Source organism: Engystomops pustulosus, chromosome 2 (genome assembly GCF_040894005.1).
Source record: "Engystomops pustulosus chromosome 2, aEngPut4.maternal, whole genome shotgun sequence".
Classification (NCBI taxonomy): domain Eukaryota; kingdom Metazoa; phylum Chordata; class Amphibia; order Anura; family Leptodactylidae; genus Engystomops; species Engystomops pustulosus.
In genome coordinates, this window is record NC_092412.1 from 105,889,402 (window position 1) to 105,904,837 (window position 15,436).

The 15,436-nt window shown below is 36.3% G+C and overlaps 1 long non-coding RNA gene across 1 annotated transcript in view; it reads right to left on the reverse strand.

The window, feature by feature from the left end:
• Window positions 1–7,129: 7,129 nt before the first annotated feature.
• Window positions 7,130–15,436, reverse strand: part of LOC140116572 (uncharacterized) — a 57,636-nt gene continuing 49,329 nt past the window's right edge. The window contains exon 3 of the long non-coding RNA XR_011852825.1: window positions 7,130–7,403. This is a non-coding gene — a long non-coding RNA (uncharacterized lncRNA). The remainder of the gene's footprint in view (window positions 7,404–15,436) is intronic.

Genomic DNA, 15,436 nt, shown 5'->3' on the forward strand with positions numbered 1-15,436 from the left:
TGTCAGTTTCTTGACACTGTTAAAAATATAATGCTAGCAAAACATAAATACAAGAATGAGGAATTGTCACACATGATTAATGAGTTTCTTAATGTCTACTTCATGTGTGTATATTTACACAATATGCATTTTTAGATCCCACGTAAGAAGCTGGAAGGAAACTTGTTAAATTCATTTACAGCCGTGAGCTGAAAGCTCTTGCAACGCATATAATAGCTGGGAGGATTTCTGACAGGAAGATATTATAGTTTAGAAGCTTAAACAATATATTTGGAAATAAATGAAGTAGATTGGATATTGATATAGAAATTGCTAAATGTTTACATATAATGATTAGCTCTCATGGGATCACCTGTTATATTAAGACATGCGTGAAAAGTTAAGAATGTAAAGCAACTATAAAATATACGTCTTCAATGAAGTGCAGTGGTAAATGCTCCAAGAGAGGTACTGCCAGTGTACAGTCAGTTAGCACACTCTTCTTGAGGCTGTATTGACAAGCTAGCTGCCTCATGGAACTGGGGTGGTATCACAAGTGCCAATTGGAAGACCAGTTGGTCAGACCAATGGTGGCGTCCAAGTATGTATACTCACCTGTGAACTGTGAATTTACCTGGTGCCTAAGCAATCTCTTGCCACCTGATTTTGTACCTCTTTTCCATCTTGGAGTGGATCCAGTTAGTTGGATACTTTCAGTTTAGTGTAGGGTCCATGGAAGTAGGTTGGGTAAGCTTAGGACTCACACTTTTTCACTACTGTCATGAGAGGTAAAATATATGAGTTTTACAAATGCTTAAAGGGGTTGGATACTTTACCTCAAGATTTTTGTAATGTGTTTGTAAGTGTGGGGGGCAGGATATTAGTACATTTACCAATATACATCTATTAAAAGTACTGCATCGCTTTCTTGATATGTTACATGAAGCCTCCTGTTTTTTGCCTCATCAGGCAGACATTGCTGTCCATAAAATATCTGCAGATGGATATCTGCATATTATCTCTATCTGCCCAGACCTATCTTATATTCATGAATACAGTCTCTGCCAGAAATCTGTGGGGTGCATCATGTGTCAGGGTATGAACCAAACTCGCCCCTCAGCACCCTCTTGATCTATCCAACGTTTTTGCCACAATTACCAAACTCATTGTGCACCCAGCTCAGTGGGACCTTGCATACACAACAGTGCTATAGCCTGCACCCACACTTGGGACAGACAGGCTATAGCTAGTACATAGGTTTTTTCATGTCTTTTCATGTGCTAGTCAACTGCATGGCCCGGTACTGCCCCACCACAACTGGGAAAGAGGGCAGAGTAGTTGGCTATTTTCAGAAATAGGCCATGTTAAATCCCAGCTACATTTTATTAAAAGCAAAGGATAGGGCATGTTAAATTCCAAAATTCTTCCCTACTTCTATAAATGGTTCATTAAAGTATATTAAATAATATACAATAAAAGAAATTGTATTATTGATATATAGTATATGATAATGATAATATGAGTTTAGGTATCAGTATGTAAGAATAATCTGAAAATATTGCAGTTTTATTTTACTATTGTAGGGTTTCCACAACATAGTCTTTGTTGCTGTATATTTTATTGTTCCCATGTAATAAACCTATTTTATAGAATATGATGTAAAATCCATAATGTGCCTTTAAAACTATTAAACTTCAATATATTGAAAAAAGAATATTATTTAAAGAATTCAGTTCACACAAAACAACAAATTAAATTTACGAAAGTATTATTTACAGACAATTATTTTAGAAGAATGTTTCCCCTATATTGTGAGGAAAAATATTTAGACACTAATTTTCATACGCCTTATTTAACAAAAGCGATCATTTTATTTAGGTAGCACTTGAATTTTAACAATAATATTTCACCTATAAAAAGTGAGGATCACAGGTTTGTATTCACACTAAGGCGATAATTAATGAAAGACAAAGATTGGACAATTATTGACACTTTTTTTTTCCTGTAATCACATTATCTGATATATTGCTAATGATCAAGCATAGAGGATTAAAAATATCCATGTGGGCAGAAATAATTTATTTAATTTGTCTTTTTTCTCATCTCAGCGGGGTAAATGTGCGGTATTTTCACTGCCACATTGTATCCTGTGTAAAGTGGATGACTTTAGAAGCTTGGACTGGGAACAGACCTTTTCACGCCTCGGTGGACACCACTGTGAACCCACACTTGCCCTGTATTATTCCTGACACTACAGGGCTATACCCTAATTATCTCTGAATACCATTTTTATTGAAACTTCATCATCAGTAATATGGTAAAATAGAATGTGACAGAAGATAAAAAGCAGGAGCCTTTAGTTGGTTTGTAGTTAGGCTTGGTTCTCTTGTTAGAGCTCATTAGACACAATTATCTGATAAAGAATGCTCACATTCGTTCGCACTCTCCCATGTTCCTTGTTAGTTTTGCTTGTCTTTTGCAAGAGTCACTACATTTCATTACATTGATAGCCTTCTTAGGTCATTAGAAGGAACTCTTCTTAGGTTCTGGTACCTGACCTAACATATTAGTAAAAACATATTGTCATGTCGACTTAATGCATTCTGCTTTTGAGAACCATCATATCATATTCTTTCATATGTTAATTTGGTTACATGAGCTTAACAGCCTATATATCACACATCAGTCATGAATCGTGTCAGTAATAAAAATGCTTCCGATGAAACGCAATGCCCAAGTTTGTGCCATATATTTCTACAGGACTTGTTCCTTCACTCTCTTCAGCCCAACCTTTGAAACGTGCATATTTAATACTGATACTATTATTAGTTTACTATTACTGATATTAGATAATATATAGTTACTTTATTTGTTGTTATCTATCAATTGCTGTTAGATATCAGTTGATGCTTATTTATTAGCCTTAAATTCTTCTACTTTGACACTTTTGCAGCCACTCTTTTGGTTGTCACATATTTAAATACATTCTAGAGTCGTTGCCACTTTAGTTATGTTACGAATGCAGGCCATGATCAAACTGGTGGAATTTACAGAAATTTTAAGTTGAAAGAAGAGAAGCATCAAGTTAGTTACTCTGGAATGTCACCACTAAGCCGCTGCTTGGCAGAAGCAGTAACATGCTGCCTGAGCCATATCAAAGACCAGGAGCTCCTCTGGAGATTACTAATGTTTTATTATTTTAGTTCTAGACATTTGGGACACTTTTGTTTCCTTTATCTCAGACAACCCAATTAAGGAAAATTTTAAGAAACCAGTATTCAAAATTATATTATTTATGTATTATAATATTATTGTTCTGCACATTTTTATTTATGTATTTTTCATCTCCAGAAAACCTCCATAATTATAGCAAATCTAAATTATATAAGGCCTTTTGTTTCTCTCTTTCTTATGTTGCCGTTCAAATTGGAGCTAGTGAATTCTATCCTGGAAGGGAATAAGTAATGGAAATGTAGAAACTGAAATACATTGTCCTTAATGCATATTCTATTTCAATCCTATTAAAAACAAACTGCATAGCACATGTGCTTGTAGGAGCTTTTCTTGTGTGTACATTGAAGACTATAATGTAATCATGTTCCTGGCAAGGCTTGCATGAATTACAAGGAAAATATTATTTTCAATATATTTGTTTATTCAGATTGCTGGATCAAGGAGTCAGCTCTCTGTTTGCTAATCAAGCCACAGCTCAGTTGGCATCCCGATACCGACGCGTTTGAGGATGTAAACATATTAAACAATGTGGTTGTTTCAGCAAAGCATTCTTTAAGAAAGTCCTACATGTGCTTTTAATCAATTCCATGCTGAGTAAAATACAATGGTAAACTATGCACTAAAAGACTTTCTCAAAGTTACTTTGCTCTATCTACTGAATCCTAATTCACTGCTTCCCATTTGTTTCAATCATATCATCGGTAATCTTCCAACAGCTTTCATAAGAAAAGTTTGCTGTGGATTTACACTAGTGGAGCTACATTACAATGGGTAGATTTAGGGAATTATGAAATGAGTTTTTTGGATTTGTTACAAAGGTATGAAGCCCCTAAGACACAGGCAGATAGGGGTTTCAACATATGGCAACCACTCTTATTATAAAACAAAACACTGTTAAGTCAAAGTACCTGATTACTATTCGCCGGAGCTATGTGACTCTGATAGCTTGGCTTATATTTAATACCCCCAGAAACAATATCATTTATTTTCTGCCTGCTGTTATCCCTTAGTTATTGGGTTTGCAGGCTTTAGAACCTTAAGCAAAAAGATGAATTACAAATTACAAAAAGCATCTGAGTATAGAAAAACCAAATTATATTCCTCACTATACTTAAGCTATCCAGCCGTTCTGCTTTCTATAACCACATGTACCAGTTGGTTGTAGTGCAATGATGAGAAAACCTCCTTAATTATAATTAGCAATCTTTGGGGAATAGCTGTTCACACACAGTTCTTACATTCAAGTAATGGTATGCATCAGTTAATTTACAGTTTAAAAAATAGAGAAAAATTAAATCTATAGAGACACATGTGATCTAAACTATGTAGAACAACCCTTATTTGCCAATGATTAATGATACAGCAATGTATCTAGTTCTCTGCTGTTTGATACTTTCTTTCTATTTCATAACTCAATTATCTTATGTTCTGTCTCATATGTATCTGCCTGCTGCCTGAATATCTTAATGTTCTATGTCTATCTATCATCTATTCATCAACTATGTCTCATCTTAATTATTATTGTTTTATCTTGTATAAATAATAATATATTTATTTATACATTTTATTACATTTATTTTATACATTTATTTATTTTGAAGTAAATATCATCTATCTATCATTTTAGTATGAAACACAGAAAGGGAAACCCTGTATATAAAATAGAAAATGTATTGCATATTAATAGATGTCCTCCATAAATTAAAGCAAATATACTCACCACTGCAATGTACATTGGATAATGAGGTCCTTGCATTTCACCACTCTATAGTGCTATTACATCCTATTTTTACTTTTATGCACATACTTTTTTTAATTATCTATTGTACTATTGTCTTTCAGAATTTTATCTCATCTAACTGCCTTGTGTCTGAATATGTCTATATACCTATCCTCGACTATATTGTATATCTGTTGTATATGTTGTATATAATATATACATATATATATATATATATATATATATATATATATATATTGTTTTAACTACTGTCTTCTGATAATCTATTAAGCTTGATTGAAAATGTCCCAAGAATCAATGGCTTAAGCTGTGTCTCTGTTATCTACCTATCTGCTTATAGAAAGTTTACAGAAGGAAAGCAAATTACACAGCTATGTGCAAACCAACAGATCCATGTTTATTCATAAAGAAAGTAGAAACACTCCAATTGCAAAAATGTGAATACCTCTGTGGTCTTTATTCCACTTGCAATATGCATATACATATGGCATAAAGAACATGGTGGATTGTGTCTGGTTTTGTTTGTCTATCTATCTATCTATCTATCTATCTATCTATCTATCTATCTATCCATCCCATATTTATCTATCTATCATCTTTAAATTCATTGATGTATGTATTCGAACTACTTGTCTGTATACCTCTCCCCTATCTGTTTATTTATACCATCTTTCAAATTATTCTCTAAAATGTATTTATTATGAGCTATATTAATAACGACTTTAAACATCTAAAATGACTATAAAATGATTATTTATGTTATAATTTTACAATCTTAACTTCATATTGCAGGGTTAAATATTAACTCTAATTAATGCTTGTAAATGCTCATATTGTAAATGAATAATATTCTAATGAAATCTTTAAATAAATACTGTGACAGATCCATTAAGAGCCGGGAAGCACATGATGAAGAAAGCATGACACCCCCCCCCCCAAAAAAAAAAAAAAGTAAAAAGACATGTGATTATACATGGAAAGACACATGTCTGAAAGTGAACATTTTAAATAATAGTCACACAATTCATAATCCCTTATTAGTAGCCATAATATGAGCTCAATTGTACCATTACACTTCTTTTATTGCTTACAACTTCAAATTGACAATACAATGATGTGTATTCATTATTAATTATGTTTATGCTCTATTTCCAGACCTTGTACAATACAATCCTGTATGTTAGTAAAAATGAAATGTTTAGTATTTTTATCATGTCACAAATAGTAGAGCATGTAACAACCAGTCACTAAAACTCTACCTCATCAAACCGGCTTAATTAGCAATTCAACTCCTTATTTTTGTTTTGGATTTCCCTCTGGCTACTAATTAAAGCTTAATCGAAACTGCTGAACTGAGGTTGCAAGGAATTCATTAATATTAAAATTAGCCCCAACAATTTTTGGGCTGGTGTAATTTGTATCTGTTACTGTCAAGGGTTTAAAACTCAGTTAAATTGTTGAGAAAGCTGTACCATAAATTTACTTTAGAATTTCTATGAAAAATAAAGCAAACATAGTGTGATACTTTGGACTTCCCCTCGTTTTCTAAGGAATGCTATTGCATGAATGGATCACATTCGGGTTTTTTTAAATGTAGGCAGACAGCAAAGCCAATGTCATCTAAATTTTTTTGGCTTTAAGTCTTATATTTTGGCAAAAATAAAAATGAGGCTTTGTAGAAAATAGTAAGCATGACAGTTGATCAAGAAAGAGTATAAAAGATGAACATTATCACAGGACAATATGTGGCTTTAAGAGTCTAGAAACTTGAAGCTTGACCAGCTAAATCTGTCACAAAAGGAAAACATAGTAAACTACTAGAAGGTACTAACTTTTATGTTGGCTTTTGTGCTTTCTTTTTTTTTTGCAAATTTATGAAAATGTTCTATGTAAATGTTAATCGTTGCCTTTTCAGAGAAGTACTTTTCATAATTCTGAATTCGGGTTACATTGAAATTCTTTTAATTTTAATAATTGTATCAGTCCATGTATATGTATTTTACCCTACAGGAATCTAGTAAGTAGTTCTTTTAAGGAAATAAACTTATTTGTAGTAAAATATACAACAACTAGTACTTGTTAGCATATTTTATGAAATATAACACACTTTAATATATTTATGTGATGCAAAATTTTACAAAAATATACATGAACTATTATTTATGGATCTAGGCTTCATTTAAATAACATTTCTGACAAAACAATCATGCACACACTTAAAAATGAACATGTCCATTTTTTATTCACTGACTAGATCAACAATGGCATCCGAGGCACACAATTTCAAATCTTGGTGACAATTTCCGTGAAGTTATTCAAATACAATTTGACTTCTGACAAGGGGATGTAATTTATAAAACAGAACATGCCTATCAGTAGAGCCCACATTTGCATAATGAGGATAGTTTCATTTCTGCAAGCACAGTTTCTGACATGCCAACTTGAAACACTGAAAGAATGTAGTGAAAAGAAAAGAAAAATGTCAATACAAATAACCATAAAAAATGATGAGGATGATATTCGTAACATTTGCCCCCCCCTGAATAAACAAAACACATTTCATTTTCAAGACAGGCTTCATATTCAAGTTCCGATAAAGTATTCATATAGGGCGCAGGCAAATACACCGCCCTTAGCAGTAGTCACCCTTGTGAACCAACTTAAAATATCATCATAATTTGTCAAACAATGACACATAGTACAAATCCCAGAACTATTATGCATTTTCATTGGATGCTAATTTCACTTAATTTGTAGCTGTCTGTTTGTGTACTGTAAACATTCTTCAACATGTAAAGAAGATTGTGTGTCACATCTACATACTTTCTTCTGTAAAACCTCACAAGTGGATTGGTAAGGCAATCTAGGTCACCCTGCATACTACTATTGGCAATTTATGATTTGGCCTCCAAAATCTGTAAATATTGCTATAGATAGAAACCTAAAGATCTATGATATAGATAAAATAATGCATGTAAGATAAATGGTTGTCAGATAAAAAGATAACATATATAATAATGATAAAAATATATCTGATATAGTTAGAAATATAAAGTAGGTAGATCTTATGGAACATGTTCTAGAAAAAAATCAAGTTACCGTATATACTCGAGTATAAGCCGACCCGAGTATAAGCCGAAACCCCAACACAAAAAACTGGGAAAACCTATTGACTCGAGTATAAGCCGAGGGTGGGAAATGCATTGGTTACAGCCTCCCAGTATATAGTCTGCCAGCCCCTGTAGCATACAGCCTGCCCAGCCCCTGTAGTAGGAAAAAAAATAACACTGTACTCATCTTTCCGACGTCCCCCATAGGTCCTCTTCTGTCTCAGACTGTCCCAGACAGAAGAGGACCTACAGGTGATGTCAGAAAGGTGAGTTTTGACTTTATTTTTTAGTTGACTCGAGTATAAGCCGAGTTAGGGTTTTTGAGCACAAATTTTGTGTTGAAAAACTAGGCTTATACTCGAGTATATAAGGTACTTTTTATTGAAAAAAAAGGATAAAAATAATAGAGCATAATAATTAGTTATATTCTACAGTACATGTGGTTTAAATCAGTGGTAAATAATTTTTAGGCAATATGTGTAATTAAGTGAAAACTGGTTGCATCATTAACCATAAAGAAAAAACACTATTGTTTATTTTAGCCATAAACCCTTGATGTAAGCATGAGCTTACCACATCATAGCCTGTTGTTCATCTAGATTAGATTTATTATAGATTTAGATACAATATTTAGATACTTGCAATAATACAAGGTTTATCAGAAATATGGATTTGGCTGAATATAGTGTATTAAATCAAAAGTAAATACATTGCCCAATCTGATTTAACTAGTCGATCTCTACTCCACTGGATTCAGGAATGCATACACATTCATTGTTGCGTAATAAAATTGTAAAATACAACTATGAACACTGATATGTACTGGCCCACATTAGGCACTAGGTTCAGTTTGCCTGTAAAGTGTATAGGGTGTGCCAGATTCATGATTTGTGGTGTCCCTTTTTCATGAATCTAGCGCTCCCTGCAATGCTCTGACAGAGTGCATCAACTTTTTTTGGAGCACCTTTAACATAGAGCCTGCAACCCAATTCTGTTGAACACTGCATGATAAATGCAGCAGATGGCCCGGCTGTGCACCGGAATGCCCCTTTCAGTGACGAATTTAGTGTTAGGTATAGTGTAGTTGCGCCACAAATGTGTCACGGACACTTTATAAATACTTGTGCAAGCAGTTTACACTGAAAAGAACGTGCAAAGTCATACAGAAAACTGGGGCAGGGACTTTAACCGGTTCGCGACCCGTTCGCGTCGCGCTGCATGGAGAGGGCTCACGGGCTGAGCCCTCTCCATAGTCGGTAAGTCTTTGCTGCATATTGCAGCAAAGGCTTACCGGCAACATCCGCGATCGGTGCTAGCACCGATAGCGGGTGTTTTTACAGCGTGGGCTGCCGGCAAAGCTGCCGGCATCCTCAAACAGATAGCGGCGCATGGGCGCCGCCATCTTACCTGGGATCGCCGCTCCCCGTGACGTCATCCATGGTAGCCTCGGGTCTTCCGAAGACCCGAGGCTATTTCGTTTTAACCCCTTCATTACAATGTGCTGATAGCACATTGTAATGAATGAGGAAGAAAATCCCCATATGTAGTATGGCAGTATATGATAGGATCGATCAGACAACCTAGGGTTAAAGTACCCTAGGGAGTCTGAAAAATAGTATAAATAAAAATAAAAAAAAGTTTAAAAAAAAAAAATTATAATAAAAAAACCTAAAATTTCAAATCACCCCCCTTTCCCTAGAACTGACATAAATATAAATAAACAGTAAAAATCATAAACACATCAGGTATCGAAGCGTCCGAAAATGCCCGATTTATCAAAATATTATAAAGGTTTTTCAATGCGTTTAACCCCGTAACGGAAAATAGCGCCCAAAGTCGAAAATGGCACTTTTTTGCCATTTTGAAAAATCTAAAAAAATCTATAAAAACTGATCAAAAGGTCGTACAGTCCTAAAAATTATATCATTGAAAATATTATCAAATTTCGAAAAAAAATGACACCACCCACAGCTCCGTACACCAAAGTATAAAAAAGTTATTAGCGCCAGAAGTTGGCAAAATCAAAAAAATTATTTTTGTACAGGAGGTTTTAATTTTTGTAAATGTATGAAAATTATAAAACCTATACAAATTTGGTATCCCCTTAATCGTACCGACCCAGAGAATAAAGTAGACATGTCATTTGGGGCGCTCAGTGGAAGACGCATTTGGAATTTTTTTCCCGCTTCCGAGTACATGGCATGGAATATTTAATACCATCATTATGAAGTGCAATTTGTTACGCAGAAAACAAGCCATCACACAGCTCTTTACGTGTAAAAATAAAAAAGTTATAGATTTTTGAAGGTGGGGAGTGAAAAATGGACATGAAAAAACAGGAAAGGGCCCGGTCCTTAACCGGTTAATTAATTTGGGCCACTGTGAACCACCTATGGGTGAGATTTGGAACAGTATTACAGTAGAATCTCTCAGTAGTCAATCTACTAAGGAAAAAGGTGGAGCTACACATATGTCTATATGAAGTGATGGAATAATTGTTGATTCTGAAGGGACAGCATAAATAAGAATCAACTGGACATTGTAGATTCACATGCAAAATATGTTTCTTTATTAGAGATGAGCGAGCACTAAAATGCTCGGGTGCTCGTTATTCGAGACGAACTTTTCCAGATGCTCGAGTGCTCGTCTCGAATAACGAGCCCCATTGAAGTCAATGGGAGACCCGAGCATTTTTTTAATAAAACTGAACAGTAAAAGAACAGTGCAAAAAAAAACAATTCCAGATGTTTGCAGATGTTTTACTTGTAAGAACACATTGAAATAACACTATTCTTCACTTTGCAGGTGTTCGCGCGTGTCTCCCGCTAAGTTAGGAGATGTGCACGAACATCTGGAATGTGAAGAATAGTGTTATTTCAATGTGTTCTGCACTTAAATGCTCCTGTGTTCACTGTTTTTAATGTTTTAATTCTATTCTTCACATTGCAGGTGTGCGCGCGTGTCTCCCGATAGGTTCGGAGATACGCCCGCACATCTGCAAAGTGAAGAATAGTGTTATATCAATGTGTTTTGCCCTTAAATGTTCGTGTTTTCACTGTTTTTAATGTTTTAATTCTATTCTTCACATTGCAGGTGTGCGCGCGTGTCTCCCGATAGGTTCGGAGATACGCGCGCACAGCTGCAAAGTGAAGAATAGAATTAAAACATTAAAAACAGTGAATACAGGACCATTTAAGTGCAGAACACATTGAAAGAACACTATTCTTCACATTCCAGATGTTCCGAACATCTCCTAACTTAGCGGGAGACACGCGCGAACACCTGGAAAGTGAAGAATAGTGTTATTTCAATGTGTTCTTACAAGTAAAACATCTGCAAACATGTGTAATATTTTTTTTTTACAATAAAAATACTTTTATTCAATTTATTTTATTAATTTACTGCTCGATCTCGAGCCGGCGAGATACTCGTCCGAGTAACGAGCCGGTCCGAGTATGCTAATACTCGACCGAGCAGTATACTCGGACGAGTATACTCCCTCATCTCTATTCTTTATCTGTTCTAGTCATGGGAGCTTTTGCTCACAATAGAAAGGCTACAGTAAGCTCATGAATTGGCCACAAAGGTGTTCAGTAAGTTCTATAGTTACAGATATTTGCAAAAGTTGCATAATTATTCATATACATGTACTTTATTATGAATCTGTTGCACAACAGGTCCATACTGTATTTTCACATGCCTATTGGATTAGCATGCTGCATCAAATGCCACAGACTTGAGTACCAAGAGTTCCATAACCATAACATGATAACTAAGAGACTCATTGGGGGTCATTTATCTTTTCTCTGTGTTGTGTTGCTAGTTTTTGCCCAACTTTTTAACCTCTGAGAACCTTTTCATTTATTATTATGTATTTTAGTGTGTTAAATTTGTGTTAAATTTGTTGTTTTTATTTAATTTTTTTGTGACTTTTTTAATGTCTCAAAAATGTTGCACAAATGTCTCAAGTCACTTCTTTCCATTTTTTTACATTTTCCTTAAATATGAGTTCAGCTGGATTTTTTTGCGCCAAGAAATATTGCAAATTGTAGAGAATTTAACAAGATAAATGTTATTTGCGACATTGAACACATCTGGAATAGAAGATAAATGCATCTTACTGATGATCACTTTTGCAAGTCAGAGAAATCCACAGTAGTACCGTATCTCCGTTAAAATCATATCCTTTTTATTATTGTATAGAGGAACTACGTGTTTCGGTGCTGGACAAGCGCCTTCATCGGGTTCAAGATAACAAAATGGAATAACACATATAAAACACATTCAATGCTAAAATTTTTTAGCATCGAATGTTTTTTATATGTTTTATTCCATTTTGTTATCTTGAACCTGACGAAGGCGCTTGTGCAGCGCCAAAACGCGTAGTTCTTCTATACAAAAATGGGTGCACAATGGGGCGCACAATGGGGCAGATTTACTTACCAGGTCCCATCGCGATCCCGCGCTGCGTTGTCCGACGTGATTCCCTAAGGTCGTGCGTCCAAGTTCCTGCATGTGTCGCTGCTGCGCCGAGGTCCGCCAGAGTTCACCTGCTTCTTCCCGGTGCATGTGAGTGCTTGATCTTGTGACACAAAACCTTTTTTTAAATTCGTCGGTTTGTCCGAATCCATCGGGTTGTCCAATGGCCACGCCCCCCGATTTCTGTCGCATGCAATCTGGTGGAAATATTCGGGAAACCCGACGAAAGTGCGGCGTTCGGACACTTAGTAAATGAGCCCCAATGACTACAGTCACCCCTGGTGTAGAAATAGGAGAAAAACCACTAACAAAATTATCAAGGGACATCTGCTCCAAAAAAAGAACAATGTTATGAGACAAACCAAAAAAACTAACAACATACATAGACTCACTTGATGAATTCTGATAAAACAAAATTGGAATTGAACACACAGTATGTATACTTCTTTTACACACCAACAGAATTTACACATCAAATACACTCTCACATATAGTATGTACGCATCACATATACACACATACAGCAAATACACACATACATACAATACCACATACATACATACAGCATATCCACACATATATAGTATATACACACATGTACAGCATATACACATCACATAAACGCATATAGAGCATATATACATAACAAACACATACATATAGTACCGTATAGATACATACAGCACAGATATATAGTATATACACATACATGATATGCACATCACATATAGAGCATGTACACAGCACATATACGTACAGTGCCATAGAGACATAGAGCACAGACATATAGTATATACACCATATACACATATATGACATACACATGACATACAGAGCATATACATACATATACACAAACATACAGAATATTCCATATTTACATCCATACATTTATACTGACATACGAATATACTTAGTCTCATGATGTCATCTTCTCCCAAGGTTGTGTTGGGCCACAAATCTGTCCTGTGGAAAATGTGCACTTTTATATACATAATTTGCTGTACAATGTGCAGCATAACATGAACAATGGTGCACATCCTCCATTCGTTAGTCAGTTTGACTGTCAGGGCCCCCTTGACACTTTTGGCCCCATAGCAGCTGTTATGGCTGCCACCACTGTAGTTATGCCCCTGGAATTGAACATAGACAACCAAGTTAAAGAGAAATTGTATTGCTAATTTCACCCCAATGTGCTCATTGATGCACTCATCACACAACATGCTAGAACCAACTTTATTGCCACCTCCTTTTTCTTTTGTAAAAAAGAGCCATGTGTGGAGAAAAGGTTTAACTTTTGGGAACTGCAATGTTTTAATGCCTTGTATACCATAAAAATGTCACACAAGACATGATACATCGGCCCCTATGAGTCAAATTGGCATAATTTCTTTGTATCTGTCACTGCCGTACTCGAGATGCTCGGTACACCCGTGCCCTCCTACATGGCGTGGTGTCCCCTCTGCCCATACTCACCTCTTAAGGTTTCTGGCTCTGCACGGTTCCCGGTGTTTCGCCCGCATGCCTCCTTCCATACTTCATTTAAAGGGCCAGCGTCCTTCTAATTGGGCTGGCTAATCCGGTCTCGCTTTATAATCCGGCACCTCCCTTCACTCCCTGCCGGATCTTCTCCTAGGATCTTCTATGGTTCCCATGCCAGGCTTCCCTAAGCCGTTCCTGTGGAAGAGAAAGCCATCCAGCAAATCCCATACGCTCCAGCGTTCCCATACGATCCTATGTTCCTTATCCAGCATTCCCATATGGTCCTGTGGTCCTGTCTCCAGCATTCCCATATACTCCTGTGTCTCCAGTGTTCCTCCATGTTCCTGTCTCCAGCATTCCCATATTTTCCTGTGGTCCTGTCACCAGCGTTCCCATGCGCTCCTGGGTCTCCAGTGTTCCTCCATGTTCCTGTCTCAAACATTACCAGTGTTCGTCCGTGTTTCTGTCTCCAGCATTACCAGTGTTCCTCTGTGTTCCTGTCTCCAGCGTTACCTCCGTGTTCCTGTCTCCAGCATTCCCATATGCTCCTGTGTCTTCAGTCTGCCTCTGTGCCTCCTGCGTTCAATGTTCAGTGTTCCTATACTCCTCTGGTGTCTCCAGCGTCCCTACGCTAAGGTGTCCTGCATCCTACCTTGACTGCCACTGCTGGACTAGTCGCACCTGCAGTATAACCTGGTGGCACCCTGCCGCATCAAGTCCATCCTGCTTTGTGGTGGGCTCTGGCTAAGATCAGGTGCCACTTAGACTCCGGTCCCAGGTTGCGGCTAGCATGAACCCCCGTGATGGTCCAGAGGGTCCACAGACTCTTCCCAAAGAGACTTTTCCCTTACACACTTGTCCCTATGAATTCCTCCCCGTGACAGTATCTATTAACCAAACAGTAAATAAGTACCATATTTTTCAGACTATAAGGAGCACCATCAATATATGGTTCATATATAAGGTGCACTGGACTATAAGGCGCACCTTTGATTTCTGAGAAAATCAAAGGATTATTTGTTCGCCTTATAGTCCGAAAAATACGGTATTGAGAATTGGTAGATCTGTATGTTATCTTGCACCTAATTTATCATTACCTTGTTATATATGTTCTGGCACATTTCTACTTCCAATGACTAAAAGTGTAACCCCACTAAAGTTGATCTTGTGTTTCACACTGCTTTATGGCACACTAGATTTAGATGATAAATCCATAGTTAATGTTGAATGTTTGCACTGGGGCAGATTTACTAATCCTTTCTTAGACAGCAGAAACCTGAGCTACACATTCCAAAACTGAACCAGTGTCACCACATTGACTGTTTTTGGATGAAAAATCCTTGTATACATCTTCAGGGTGAATTAACCAATCTGGAAGAGCTAGTTAACTGCTGGCAAATACATGCATTGT